The 15,082-nt window shown below is 40.5% G+C and overlaps 1 protein-coding gene across 2 annotated transcripts in view; it reads left to right on the top strand.

The window, feature by feature from the left end:
• Positions 1-9,534: 9,534 nt before the first annotated feature.
• Positions 9,535-15,082, top strand: part of LOC115047647 (thyroid hormone receptor alpha) — a 93,289-nt gene continuing 87,741 nt past the window's right edge. For both annotated transcript variants that reach the window (XM_029508724.1, XM_029508725.1), the window contains exon 1: positions 9,535-9,705. The gene's annotated coding sequence lies outside the window, so the exon portion shown is untranslated. The remainder of the gene's footprint in view (positions 9,706-15,082) is intronic.

Below are 15,082 nucleotides of genomic sequence, written 5' to 3' on the forward strand. Positions count from 1 at the left end.
GACTCATGCGCAGCCTCTGGGAACTTATACCCTTTTCTTTAACTCATTCATCTTCAACTGCTCATCCATTTCTGGGTCATGGTGGGTGCTGGAGCCAATCCCAGCTCACTCTGGGTGAGGGCGGGGTCACCCTGGACAGGTCACCAGTCCATCCCAGGGCAAACACACAAAGACAGACAGAGACCAACAACCACTCACACTCACACTCACACTCAGACCTACAGACAATTTAGAGATGCCAGTTGAAGCAAACATGATGCCGTGCTGATGCTCTTCCTTATTTAAATGTCTCTAACAGCCTGTCCTTCTTTTTTACACCTTCAAGAAGGCACAAAAGCACTTTATGATCAGTTTTGAAGGCTCCATTGTTGTGTTTCCACACTGCACACTCAGAGGAGACAGTCTCATTTTCCTGATAGTGTTGAAAAAGGCGACCAAATGGTTACGTCTCATCAACTGTTGACCTTAACGCCTATATTTTGCAATTACCAGGTTGAATGAAGGAGATCAAATCAGAATTTAAGGTGTCCATCGCTCTCATTTTGCACTGGTAAGGTCCACAACAATGCTGCAATTAAGCCTAGTTCCCAAGGGTTAGAAGAACAACATCTGTAGCTTTCCAGTTAGCTGATAGATAGATAATATTTTCCCTCTAACATTTCCCTTCAGATTTTGTGTAAAGTAAAAACTTTACATTAGTAATCTTTGGGCTGCTGTGATGGCACAATTTAAACATAAACAAACAAACACAATTTACATAAAATTTAACACTTTTTTTTTTTTTTCAACATAATATTTATTCAAGCAAGGCACTGACACTGCACATCAGAACCATTGCATTTTATTTCAACAAAAAATTTAATGTTTAATTTGTGGGAGAAAAAGCACGTTAAATAAGTTTTAACCTTCTATTAGCCTTCACATTCCTGTCATTAGCAAAATAGATTTTACATTATGTTTGTATTCTGCACATTAAAATTTCAACTTGAGGTCTGCTCTGGCAGTTCTCATTATCATTCATCATCTTTTTTTATTTATTTCATTTGTCTAAAATTACAGTCCAAGTACAATAAAGCAACAGATACATCTTAATCCTCTTCATCCTTATATTGTTATTTTAAAGTCCCAGTTTGTTGTATGGCAATTTTTCATTTCAGAACATAAATTTTTTCCACATAGTCATGTAGCATGTGATTTCCTGTGAAGAGTTTCAATTACATAGCCCTGAAAGAATTCCATTTCAAAATACGGAGCTAATAATGTCAGATTAAAAATAAGATTGTTTAGGTTGGCATAATCCCATTTTCTGTGCCAAGCAAGCAAATGTCTCTGCTTATATCTGCTTTATTTTTGTTGGGTTTTTCTTCAAATGTTTGTAAAATAAATAAGTACATCTTAATTTCTTGCACTCAGCCATATAGCAATTCTGAGAATATTTTCCCAGGCTGTCCAGCCACAGACTACACGGTCACAATATTCATTGTATTAGGCAAACTTTGGTGATCTGAAAGGCGCCATCTAAATAAAATGTAATATTATTATTATTATTGATAGCTGCAGCAACCCAGGAGTTGAGGAGTTGATTAATTTTGATCATTTTTACACATCCTTTGAATTTGTGCCCAAGTCTGGCTCCTGATTAAAAAGTTTCTAAAGTTGTCCCTTGCAACAAAACAAATCTGTCTGACATCCCATACATTGGTGCCGAGAGGACAAAGTAATAGCTCCTTGTGTTGGCTGTCTTCTTGTGTCATAGGCCGTTAAATCCTGCTCATCGCTCTTTGTTTCACTCCAGACATGGCCCAGCATTGTGCTGGTGTTGTGTGAGTACACTGGAGTTTGTTAGGTAGCCACTCCTGCGCAGTAAGTTTACACATTGGATACCAAAGAAGCCTTAACCCTCTCTCCTTCTGCTTCTTCCTTTTGCTAGTGACCGCAGCTTCTATGAGTAGAGGGGCTGGAAGAATGAAGCAGGCACCCTGCCATCACCAGGCCACCCATGGGACAAAATGAGGAAGTGGAGAATAAGAAGATATCTTCCTCCTGTCTATTCACCCAATGATCCCATATAGCCATATCAAAATACACACCTGGTCTAAAAGGGGAACACACAAGTCCTCCTTACCTCCGCATGCTTCCATCAGCAGTATCACTGCATCACCTCCGTCCTACTCATCTTTGCCAACTACTGACGTAAACTAACGGAAATCATACTGTTACAAATCTGTTACCTTTAACAAAATGGCAATAGATTATTGTAAAAAGTACTGTTTTGTGCATCAGACATAAAAAAAAAAAAAACAAAAACACAACGTGCGTTTTTAGATGTAGTATTTGATGTATTCGCTGCATATTTCTTGTCTAGTTTGAGGTAGTTATTAATGGCACAATAGGCATCCTAACAACACAACCAGTATAAACAGAAATGATCTCAAAGTGGCACAAACCCTGAATCAGAATATTAAGACTCTGCGAGAGGCTTTTAGTGAATATGTAGTGGCTGTAAAAACAAAGCTGTTTCATGTGTAAATGTAATCCCTTTAACTATACAATCTGTCCCTGTTCTGTAAATATATATATAGACAAAATGAAGTATATCATGAAAATAATTTAAATTGTCAGTCTCAAGTCTATTTAGTACTTTAACAGTACGTTTCTTCTTCCCTACTGCTCTGGAGATGTTGACTTTACCAGGTGACTATAATAGCTAAAGTAAATGTTGGATTTTTTGGATTGTCGGCCTGTCTGTCTGCGTTGCGTACAGTACAGTTCAGTCTAAGTAGCGTAGCTATGGGATTGTCAGTGTTAAGAACAATAATAATAAAGAACATCGACTTAAATACCTTTAGTACTTATCCCAGCAGTTTTTGTGGCGAATCAAGCTTGCATCCACTCAATGCTGCATGTGTCTCATGTATGGGTGAGTTGAGAGTCTGTTTTTGAATGTGACAGTGTGTTTAAATGTGTGTGTGTGCGTGCGTGTGTGCTTGGACAGTAGGTGGTTAATTCTTGTTGTTTTTTTTCCCCTCATGTCACATGTTCAGTGCTTATTGTCAAAATTTTTGTTCTGGCCATTGTTAATGTGTGTATATGTGTGTGTAAATATATATCAACATGCAGATGTATTATTGCAATAAAAAACATGGATGCACAGAAAAAGCTAACTTCCAGCATCTTGTCTGGTCACTTTTATTGATCAATCAATCAATCGACTGCACTGACTGCTTTGAAATTTCATTAAAACTTTCCAAACTTTAATTAAACATAAAACATTGAATAAATGAACATTCAGCCATATTTAAACTTCAGCCTCTCTGAGTATAGAGGTCCAGTTTAACTCTCAGTGTATGTCTGAGATTAGGTCTAGTATGTGTTATCATATTGTTTTTTAGAATAAAACCACAGCCACATTTCACAGGACTACGGCTCTAAAATACAGTAACGCAGCAACAGCCATTCCATATGTAGCAATATCTCATCAGAGGGAGGAACAAGAACATTTTTCCTTGAACTGCTCCGGAGTGAAGATGAAACATTTACACATGAGGTTGCCGGGCTCAGTCTTAGAGTGGGAGTAGCAGAGCGCCTGCTCGTCCGCATTTGGGACCAGTTGGGGTGGTTCAGGCATCTGGACTGGATGTCTGCCGGGCACAGGCCAGGTCAGGTGTTCTGGGCATGACAACCTGAGAAGAGAGCCCAGGGCACACCCGGGACCCACATGGGGGATTATATTTCTCAGACGGCGTGGGAATGCTCCAAGATCTTCCCAGAGAAGCTGGTGAAATAGCTGGGGAGAGGTCTGTCTGGGTTTCCATCCTGAAAACAAACACACAATCAGGGCACAAACAGACAAGAATCCCATCTGCCTGTCTGTTTACCTGTCAGACACTCTGCGTGACAGCTTCCGTGTTTGTCAGGTGATCATTCAGAGTCACACCGGTGTTCATCAGCACAGTGTCTTTGATTACACATAACAACAGTCAATCATCAGTGAAGTGTTGACGCCGTAATTAACCCTCATCACTCTCAGCACTAAATTTCCACTGCGGACTCAGTCAAAACACAGAAAACAGACTCGATGCTGAAAGTGTGCAACTGTGTGAGTTTTCAGCTCAGTGTGTTCACTCCCACACCTTAACATGAACTGAGAGGAAGCAGGTGAGACGCCTCAACAGCTCCCTCAACCTCCACCTGAGCTTTGGGTTCAGATTGCAAACCTTTTTAAAATTCAATTTTATCTTGACAGGTGAATGCAGGTTTCAGTTCAGAATGTGTTGTACCCCCATCATGTGGACTGGTGTGGTATAGCAGCTGCTCTCCACACATTAATCCTGTGAGCATCTTTACATATCAGATGGACGACATTATAATCAAATTCAAATTTATGAGTCCAAGTTTCCTCTTCCTGATCATAAATAAATTCCATCTCACTGGGTTTCCAGTGGATCCCCTTTGACTGATCTGAACCTGCTGGGTGCAGTATTCTCCGTTCTTCTTGTCTCAAATGCAGTTATGTTGCTACAGCAGCTTAAACATGCTGTCATGTGCTGGGATGCAATGGTAACCAATCAGAAATCTCTGGGTCTGGGTGTGTCACTCAGACTTGGTCTTGGTGGATGGTATTTCAACACTCTCCAAAAAGACTGGTCTCAGTGTTTATAAAGATATGCACTGAAACCATATTCTACACTACAAGGACTCTAATGCTCATTGCAAATCAAACTCATCTCTAACCTAATCATTCATCTCCAAAACCCCTGAAAAAATTGTTGCCACTCAGATACACACACATATAACTCAAAACTGCTTCTATGAGTGTTTCCTGTCTGGTTTCCGCCCCTAGCGCAGCACTGAAACTGCCATATTAAAAAATACAAATGATCCTTGTACTCCTTTGACACAATCTCACATCCCATTCTCCTTAGGCAACTGTTCTCCCTTCTCCCTCTCTCCCATATCTGGATTAGTTTCACTTCTATCTATCTCTTAGGCCACACTAAGTTCATACAGCTGAAATCATTCAAATCCGCCCCCTCTCCTGTCACTTCAGGTGTGCCCCAGGGTTTTGTCCTGGGGGCCTATCTCTTTATAACTTAGCTCCTTTCCCTTGGCCACATTTTCCACAAATTCAACATTCATTTCCACAGCTCACTGTGTCACAGCAGGAGGAAGCAGTAGCTGCTAACTGCTGTGCAAATAATTGTGATCATGGAAACAGATCACAACAGATCACAGAAATTTCAACATTATGGAGTATTTTACGCCTCAGTTCAATCTTACAGACAGTAAGCAAAGCCTTTTTGTAACTCCTTATTTCTGATATTTTCTGTGTACCATATATCTCTCAGGCTTTCAAAGACTTTTCAAAAGAGGCTTCAAATAACTTTCTGGGGCAAGCTCTTACAAATACACTATGCTTTGGCTCTGTAGCACTAAATTGAAGTCTGTAAAACCCTTAAAAAATTGGAGCAGTTTGATTCCTTTGATATTTGTTTGTACTTAGGGTTGTTCACTGGACTACTGAGACCAAAGGTATGGCTGCCAGCCCTTTTTGATGACAGCCTTCCCTAACACTGGTGGGTTAAAGCCCACAAATGGTTTGTTTCTCATTATTGTGTCTTGTTTAAAGACAAAAATAGTCTTTAATAGTCCTCACATTTGGCTTCATTGTGTTTTTTGTTACAGAATACATTTTACTTGTTTTCCATACTGGGAAGAGGCTTAATGTGACTTAATTGATGTCTTTTTGTACTGCAGTTTCAGATTATTATTCTTTTTATTTTTATTTTTTTTTGGTTTGCTTTATATGTTTGTGTTCTATAGCAGTTGCCATTTGCTGAATCTCCAGCTCCAATGTCTTTTTCTACAGGGCCTCCCCCTATTGTTTGCCAGGGCCACCTCTTCAGCGGGATTTGAGTCCTCTGCAGAAAGCCCTCCTGCTGTGTTCCTTTGTTCATATCTTTTCCTGTTTGGCACATACAGGCATTGTCAATATTAATTGTTTCATTGCATTCCAAGTTCCAGTGGCTGATTTAACAAACTGATCGTAGCACTAAGTCCTCGTAATGCCAGTAAATGTACTTATTGCTTAGAATATCATCTTTTCATTAGTCCTATTTTCTCTTCACACCATCACGGCAGCTAAAAGTATGAGGCTTAAAATGGGCACACACTGAGAAAGTAAACCATACACATCCACTTCCAAATCCAACAGACAAGTCTTTGGAGCCTGACAAGGTGTGCAGACTCCATTTTCCAAGTAATATATATGATAGACAGACAGATAGATAGATAGCAGCTAGCAGCTGATGTTTGGCCCATGTATATATATATATATATTCTAGTTTTTGAATGAGCACTTTCAGTCACCATAGTAACCTGCGTCTGCAGGTCAGCACATCAGCTGGTCAGAATTGCCTGATTTTTGAGCTGTATATCAAGCACTTTCCTGACATTGTTGCCAAAGTGCAGATACATCCTGCTCCAACATTAGAACTGAGACCGTCAGTTTTAAACACTCGTAAGCAGTTTTCACTTTTAATGTGTTTCAGTGTGATTTTAGTCTGTTAGTTTCAGTTTGACCCTTTGTCTCCTTGTTTTCCGGAGCAGCAGGCTGACAGTAGCAGACGCCATCAAACTCGAAAAAGTCATCTGCAAGGACAGTGATGTTGTGATGTTGGAGCTGGACTCTTTGGCAGCAGTGTCAGGAAGGAGCATGCTGGCAAACCGACAGGCTACCAGACTACTTAAAATCCCAACAACTCCATGACGTGCTGTCCAGACGGAGGAGCAGCTTCAGTTTCAGACACATCCCACAAAAATATGCCGCTGAACCATACAATCCATCTTGCCAGTGGCTATCAGACTCCACCTCTCACACCTGTGAGTGCGATAAACATTGTGAATGAATAAGACACAATTCAACGCTCTTTTATTTTTATTTTGTACTTAACATATTTAGATTGGATTTTCACATTCTATGTATAACTCTAATGACTGCATATTTTGCTCGTTATATTTCTGTTTCTGTTTTTCTGGATACTTTTGCTCTGATCTGACCAGTGATATTTTCTGGTTTGTTCCTTTTTTTTGGTGAAAGAAAAACAAAATAACATTATGCAGATATTGGAATTTTCCTCCATTTCTTTATCTGAGAGCTACAGTTTTTCTTGTTGTTTCGCATATTCAGGTTTTAGAAAACTTTAACTCAGCCATGTATATACGTGTGTATAGATATTATGTGTACATACCAAGAATTCTAGTAAAACAGAAACTGTTGGATAACTAGTCTTAACATGTACAGTGTTATATTGTTGTAGTTCATGACTGCTGATTCATATTGTACAATCCATTGGATTAAAAGGATAATATTATCTCTTAAATGTATTTGAGAACAAATTTAAAGTTGAAGATGAGCAAATTTGAGTTTTTCTCTTTTAAAAAACTAATTAGTGATGTCCCAGTACCTCCTAGCATCACTTTGATTGCGTTCATGTATCAGTGAATCATTCTCACAACTTGGAATGAAACAAAACAGCTTTTTTCATGTTGTTTGTAAAAACTACCATTATGGCCACGCATATTTTACAAATTAGATGTTTCCTCATTGAGTTGATGTGTCAGAGACAACTCACAGAGGTCTCATATGATACTGTCCTGCATTGCATAGTTTGTCATCAAATCACGATATCATATGAAAGAAAAAGCAAGGCCAGATTCTCAGTCTGTGTAAGGTGTAGTTTACTTCCTGTACCAATCCTTTTCATTACAGTAAAATGAAATATAATGACATACCATTGTGTGGAATTACAAAAAATTCATTCTCATTTATCTACATGAGTAGAGCTCTCCTTTTCCTCTTTCAGGAAGTTTGTATTAAACTATCAGAAGATTTGGTGTGTAAGTCTCACAGCACCAATTCAAAGATTTTATTCATTGGTGACAGTATTGAAGTAATTGCCTGATTTGCAGATTTTAACACAGGAATAAGGGTTTGATTGTATCAGTAGCTTTGGTAGTTACTGGAGCGCTGCACTTTTACTCTGCACAATTCAATCACAAGATTTCAGACAAAAAAAAAAAAAAAAAAAAAGATTTCACAACATCCAGAGGTGTTGAAAAGGGGAATTGGATCCCAAGAAAGTATGTGGCAAATGGCGTCTCTGTGGTATAAAAGAGGAAGGAAAAATAAACATCTGGTCAAGTCTTCAGTGGTTTACAAACCTGAAGTGTTCATAAACTAGAAAAGTATAAATGCTTTCTTTCTCTCACCTCTGGGCTAGATTTGACTTACAGAAACCTCTTTGGTAACAATTCATAGTTGACAGTTCCTTGTTGACCTGTTGACTTTTGACAGGACAATGGATTTCTCTGGAGCTGTGTCTCCTTGAGTTTTTTATGGGGGCACTTAGATCACAAAAGCATGGTGCACCATAACACCTGAGCCACTTCTCACTGTGTCATTATCATCCAGGGCCCCAGATCCTTCGACTCTTGTGAATTGCATTTGTGCCAAACATATTTTGTTCCTCCCACTCTCAGCAAATGTTTGCCAAATTATAAATTTGTGGGGTGTTTTTTTATCTGTTCACTAAAAAAGGTTTTTGTTCTATCAAGCAGCCAGTCTAGCTCTCTACTGCCAAGTGCTTACCTTTACTCTCTAGTTGAAGTCATCTCCCAACAGCATCATCATCCTCAACTCTAAAAAGATGTCTTTCAGTCAGAATGTGTTTCAGTGACACCTGGGACTCTGAGACTGACATCAGAGAGCTCATGCTAAAAGCATTTCCTCAGTGATCAGTCAATCATGGACTGGTATAAGTGTGATGAGGAAACTTCTTGGGACTTCTTGAGGAGACCTCTTCAGCCCTCAAATGGAATGTGTGTTATACTGAGATTCTGGATTTTTCCACTGAGGCTGAGACAAGCAGATGCACTTTTTTTTTACTAGCTTCGAAATATCAATCAGGCTGCGTGGCTTTTCCAGAGGACTATTACAGTGCATGTACTTTCTAAAGTTGTATCATTCTTGTATGTCACCCTATATGTTCATGTTTTTTTTTTTATATAAACACTGGTCTTACCAGCGTGTTGAGTATAGGACAGTCCAAAATTAAAACTTTCACTAGATCATAACCTTCACAGCTAAGGGCCTAACTCCAACTCTTATCCTTAATCCTGCTTAACCTCGACTGAGCCTTAAAACGAAGTCTAAAGTCTTGAACAGCAAAATGTCCCCAAAATGAGAATTATGAGATAAAGATTGAACTAAACGAACTTAGATAGACCGATAGCTGTAAAGGACAACACTTACTGTATACACACACGTTTCCGCCCCTTTCTAAGTGTATAATAGTCTACATATGTTCTGCTGGTGACCGGTGACTTTCCCCTTTAATTCTCCAGGCTCTCCGGATTATGCAACCCCCCGCCCGGTGCAGCGCGTCGGTCCTGCCGGTAGAGAGCGCTGCGGAGCCTGCAGATGATTCATCCAGCCGCTCCGCTCATGACCCGCATTCACCCGTACTGTACAGGCAGGGGGAGGACCGAGCACAGAGAGCCAATAACCGCCGAAGAGTTCCCCTGCAGACCGTGGCCATGGCCTTGGCAGTCCCGGACAAACGCGGCTCTCCCGTCTTCACGCACCTGATCGCGGAGTGAGAGGGGGCCGCCGCCGGGGAGGCAGCAGCTCCGCCGTTTGACACGGTAAACCGACCTAACTCGCTTTTTCTCCACCTTCGCGTTTCTTCTGCTTCTTCTTCTGCTTCTTCTGCTTCTTCTTCTTCACGTGTTTATCCGACTGAGCGCGGGCAGGAGGCGGGCTTGTGTCGGAGGTCGAGCGGCGCTGAGCGGTGTCGGTTCCTCGCAGTTAGTCCGGAGTGACGGAGTGAGAGCGGCTCCGGGGGTCGGCGCTGCAAGGTGAGGGCTGTCCTCACGTCAACCCGCCGCTGCGCCGGCTGGCCTCATTACTGTACTCTGCCCAGGGGCTGCTGCCGGGGCGCCCCGACACGTCCCCCCTGTGTGTCATCTGAGAAACTATTACTGCAGTTTGACCTACATGACGGCCATGTGCTGCCTTTACTGTCGCCTCGCTGCAGGACCCGGGTCATCCGGGGCTCCAAAGTGCCCGGTTCAACTTGGGACTGTACGATCATGCTGAAGAAAAGCTGACAGTGCACATCCAGCCCCAAATGTGTGAACCCGTGAGAGCTGACCTCCAGATCAGACGTGATAGGGCTTTTTTGCAAAGATTATGGCCAGCAGAGAGGCTCTGTGTGTGTGTGTGTGTGTGTGTGTGTGTGTGTGTGTGTGTGTGTGTGTGTGTGTGTGTGTGTGTGTGTGTGTATGCATGCATGTATTATATGTTGCCCCTTAATGAATGTGAATGTGATATATTGTGCAGCCACTGCTCATATTCCCATGCTGCCACATCTAAGTAGCTCTGAATGTGCCAAAATGTGCTTTGAAATTCTCCTGGAGACCTGATATGAATCATGCATGTGTTACAGGACAGAGGGAAATGTGAAATGCGGTCTGCAGCCTAGAGGCAGATGTGTGATATCATGCACTAAGTTACAGTACAGCCAGAAGCTTGGGTGTGTAAGGTGGGTTAGGGCTATGAGATTGGCTGCATATCTTTTATTTTATAATTCCACAATTAAATTGTGGTTCTGTGATTGAGTTTGGTGTTTGGGCTGAGGTTTGAGATAGCATGGTTCAGAGCTGGTGTCCATGGGTAACATCAGAGGAGTGTGCTGTGCTGGGGGTCAGGCTGAGAAATAAGTCATGAGCAGTAATCTCATGCTCTTAAAAGGTTCAATGTTCACACTAAACGTCTACGCAGCATGCGGATGGTAAAGGTCCATCATGCTGTGCATCTTGCACGAGGTCACAGTTGACGTGAACTACTGTTATACCAAGGAAGGATATTTTAAATCTAGAAAATGAAACGTCTGTCATTTTGTCAATAATCTTTATAATCAAGTTTAAGGAAACCAACATTTTCAAATGAAGATGTCCAGAGAGGAATTATTAACTACTACAGCTGCTGGAGTGCGGGAAGCAGGCCCACATAAGGTCACATAAGAGTTTACAAGATAAACTAGTTGTCCCTTTGATGGCCAGCATGTGGTTTACATTTATTTTCGCACTGCCTTTTAGAAATGTAGCAGTCCTTTCGAATGTGTCCTTCAGACATGTTTTCATGGAAGTGGGTCTTTTTTTTTTTTTTTAAACAGCTTTACAAGCTATAATCCTTTTAAGTCAAATAATGGTAAAAAAAAAAAACAACCCAAAAATTAACATGCTTAGCAGGTGTATGCCAACTGTTGGCAATTCATTAACACCAATAAAAAGGGAACATTGCATTTAGAAGTATTATACTTATTAATCCGCTCAAAGAAATCACATTAAAAATGTGACAAATCAATGGTGAAAGGGTGTACATATACAAATATACCCAAAGCTGTAATTCAGCAGGCAGACGTGACCTCTTTTGACATCTTTCCCTAACGCCCCCTTCTCCTCCCCTCCGTTCCCTTAGCTCCAAGGCTGCGTCCTGGTTTTTTCGAGCGAGGCCCAGGCTTAACGTACAGTGAGCAGGGAAGGGGGGCGTGGTGGAGAGGCCGAAGGGAAGGGAGGCGAGAGGGAGGGGAAGACAGGAAAGAAAACCAGTCTCTCCCCCCCCCCCCCCCGCGTCATTCTAAGAGAAATCAGTTACATAACAGGGGCTGTGGAGGCAGCCGGCGCTCCACTCCCCAAGGTCCCATGGACTGCTTACATCACACAAATGTAGATGGAGGAAAGGAGGGGCTTATGCATATATATGTAGTTAGCCAGGTTGAGTGTTGTTGTTTTCATTGTTAATCTGCAGATTATTGACTCCTCTGTGTGTTTTCTAGAATAATTCAGATATCTTGTGTTATCTGAACAGTCCAGCTGTTTTCTCCTGTAGAACTAACTAAAGAAAGTGATGAAATTATTGACTTCAGAAGATATATGAAGAAAAGAATGACAAAAACAAACAGTGCAAGCCATTATATTTGTTATGAATGAGTTGAAGATGGACAATCTAAAGATCCTGTCATGCGTGGTCTTACTTTGGCATATGATTCACTTTCTCAGATGAATCATACAGGCCACACCATCACGTTTTTGTGAAGTTAGAACCGAGCCACCACCACTGCTTCTAGCTTCAGTGCAAGATGGAGTCGTGGTACATCTGCAAAACATTGAAAAAGACTGAGAGTAAAGCTAGTGCAAGAACCAGATGCATCACACTAATGATTCAGGTCTTATGATGCTGGGATTCTATCAGAAAAGATTGCCATGTGAACTTTTGGACAGGTTGCTAACCTTTTGGGTCAACCCTCATAACACTAGATCTGAAAGTTTCCTGATTGAAACTAAATTAGAGCCTGTGTCCACATAAATGCTCACATTTGAACCACACTTCCTTCAAGAGGTAGTGCAGGCTCTGCCAGTCAGCCTCCACATTTGTTTATTGTTCTCAGTTGTTTTGGCCGATCAGACCTTTGTTTTGGTTTAGCAGTTGCACAGCATGCTGTGGGGCTGTCTTTTTATTTTTTAGTATTTATTTATTTATTGTATTGTCCTGGTCTTTTGTTTTTGCTATTTTTTTTGTCTGAGATTTTAAAGGGATGCCAGTGCAGTTTCATTGCTTGCTTGACTTACAATAACAATAAAGGAATTGAACGTTTGAACATTAAAGTGGGTGAGATGCTGAGGACTTCACGGGTTCACGAGACCACGGGAGCATGACAATCCTAATTCGCTCTACCCCATTAGGTGCAACAGAGAAAAGCAAGGAGGGAGAGGGAGATATTGGTCAGTTTCCGTATATGATTCCAAGAAGAGGTCAAATCTACCAAAATACTTGAAATCACGAGTGCAGCAGGTTTCCTAAATATTTTGACGTGTTACAGCAGGATAAGTGGAAGTGTGACTAATAACATTATTGGCTGCATACCATTGAACTCCAACACTAAACATCTTTCATTGTGCACAGATCTTTATCAGAGCCATTTTAAATGTAATTAGCTACATGTGTCTCCATTGCTGTTACAGGTCAAACCTTCTGCTGCGAAAATAGGTCCATTCAGTGTGAGCTGATTTTTTTGGCTGATAGCACTATTTAATGGCATTCCCTTCCTTTGTGCTGGAAGAACAGTTCATGATTGCATAAAATTGTTCATTCATCTCTGGGTTCAGTTGCTGAGGACTTTGTGTTGCTCTCTGATGGACTGCTGTTACATACAATCTGCTTTTAAAGACTAAAAAGCTTGTGAGTGGCAGCTGTGCCATTCGCTATAATCAGTGCTGGTAAATATCCATCTAAATTGAAATGATGGACAAGAAACAAGACGCTGCCTCCATGTTAACTGGCAGTGGACCCAGTAAACCTTCTGTAATGTGTCCATGTTGTCAGTCCCAAACCAATTATCAGCAGATCCTGTCTACTAACAGCTGAACAAGAGAGCAGCTCACAGCCATCTCATATGGAGGTTTGGTGTTTCTCCTTGTGCCTTTGTACATTTCTCACACAGTCCATGATATGCAGGTTCAGATAATTGGCGACTCAAAATTGCCCATATATGTGGTTGTGAGTGTAAATGGTCTGTCTATATGTGATTCAGCCCCAACCACTCTGTGTGTGAACTCTGTCGCCTCAAATTGGCTCCAGCTTTCCCCAACTGTCCACAGAATGAGCAAGAATAGATGATGGATGTGTGAAGGAAATGACATTCAAAAACAGTTTGGACACATTTTTGCTAAACCAAAAAAAAAAAAGAAGCTTTAACTAGAAAGCTAAATAGTGGTTAGAGACGTTGATTCTCATGTTTTTTACAGATTAAATTGTCATCCAGATCAAGTAATTAAATGGAGGGAAATCTACTGTGCTGGTGTTGGGCAACCCGATTAAAGACTTAAACGGCTTTAAAGTTAATGTCAGTCAAAGCTTTACAAAGCCAATGTAGACAAATACTTGTACAGACCTGTACCCCTAACTGTATGTGTAGAATGTGATTGACGTTGCCTGACAGTTCCCTAAAAGCGTTCAGTGTGAGAGACGACATTTATTATTCTTCCCATTATAGGCTGTCAACCTGGCTAATGTATCGATTTCCCAAAGGGTGATGTCCACAAAACTGATATTGCATTGAGATTATTTGGGAAGATTTTGGTTGCAAAATGAGTGATGGACTCAGTCGAAATGGTCGGTTTTGCTCTTCATTTGCACTGAAAAAAGGAATTATAATAGGATGATCATATTTTTTTTTTTTTTTTTTGTTGAGGTACCAAAAAGTCTTGTTCTTTTACATCTGGAGCTGCATGGTTTCTGTGGCATTACAATTAATTTTACATTTATGAAACCTCACCCTGTGATTTTGATTTAGATTTAGTAATTTAACTGTGAAACCCTAGTCTACATCCAGGTGTTTATTATGTGTTTATTATTTAATCAGTGAAGATTAACCTATTAAAACTAGTTACTTAATTGATAAGAATCTTCAAGATGTTGTGAATAATCTGTGAATTGACTCGTCCTTGTCTTTTCTTTTCCAACAAAGCGATTTGAATTGAAATTAATATTTAGTGAGTTTTACTGAAACAATTAATTCATTCATGAAACAATAAAACCTTTGGGTTTTAAATTGTTGGTTGGACAAAATAAGGCATTGAAATAAATTAATGAACGTTGAAATTGGGATGACTTCTTCTATCTTTTGCCATTATTCAGAATGATTAAAAACAATTGACAAATAACTATTCATCAATATGTTTCTTACGCCTGAAAATTTAGAGAAATAAGAAAGATGATCTGGAGAAAAAAGGTACAGGAAAAGGCCAGGAGTGATGAGTGATAATCACTGGCCTTTGTAAAGTTTGAAAGAGAGAGGAGTTCCCACCTGGTGGATGAACATAATGTACATACAACATAAAACTGGCTGTACAGCTCACACAAACATATACAGACACATTATAAAGGAGCCTAGGGGCCTTTCCTGCTTCGAAAGAATGTGCTGTGCTTTTCTGTGTGTAATGCAGCCTCTATTCACTT

This window comes from Echeneis naucrates, chromosome 8 (genome assembly GCF_900963305.1).
Source record: "Echeneis naucrates chromosome 8, fEcheNa1.1, whole genome shotgun sequence".
NCBI classification, from domain to species: domain Eukaryota; kingdom Metazoa; phylum Chordata; class Actinopteri; order Carangiformes; family Echeneidae; genus Echeneis; species Echeneis naucrates.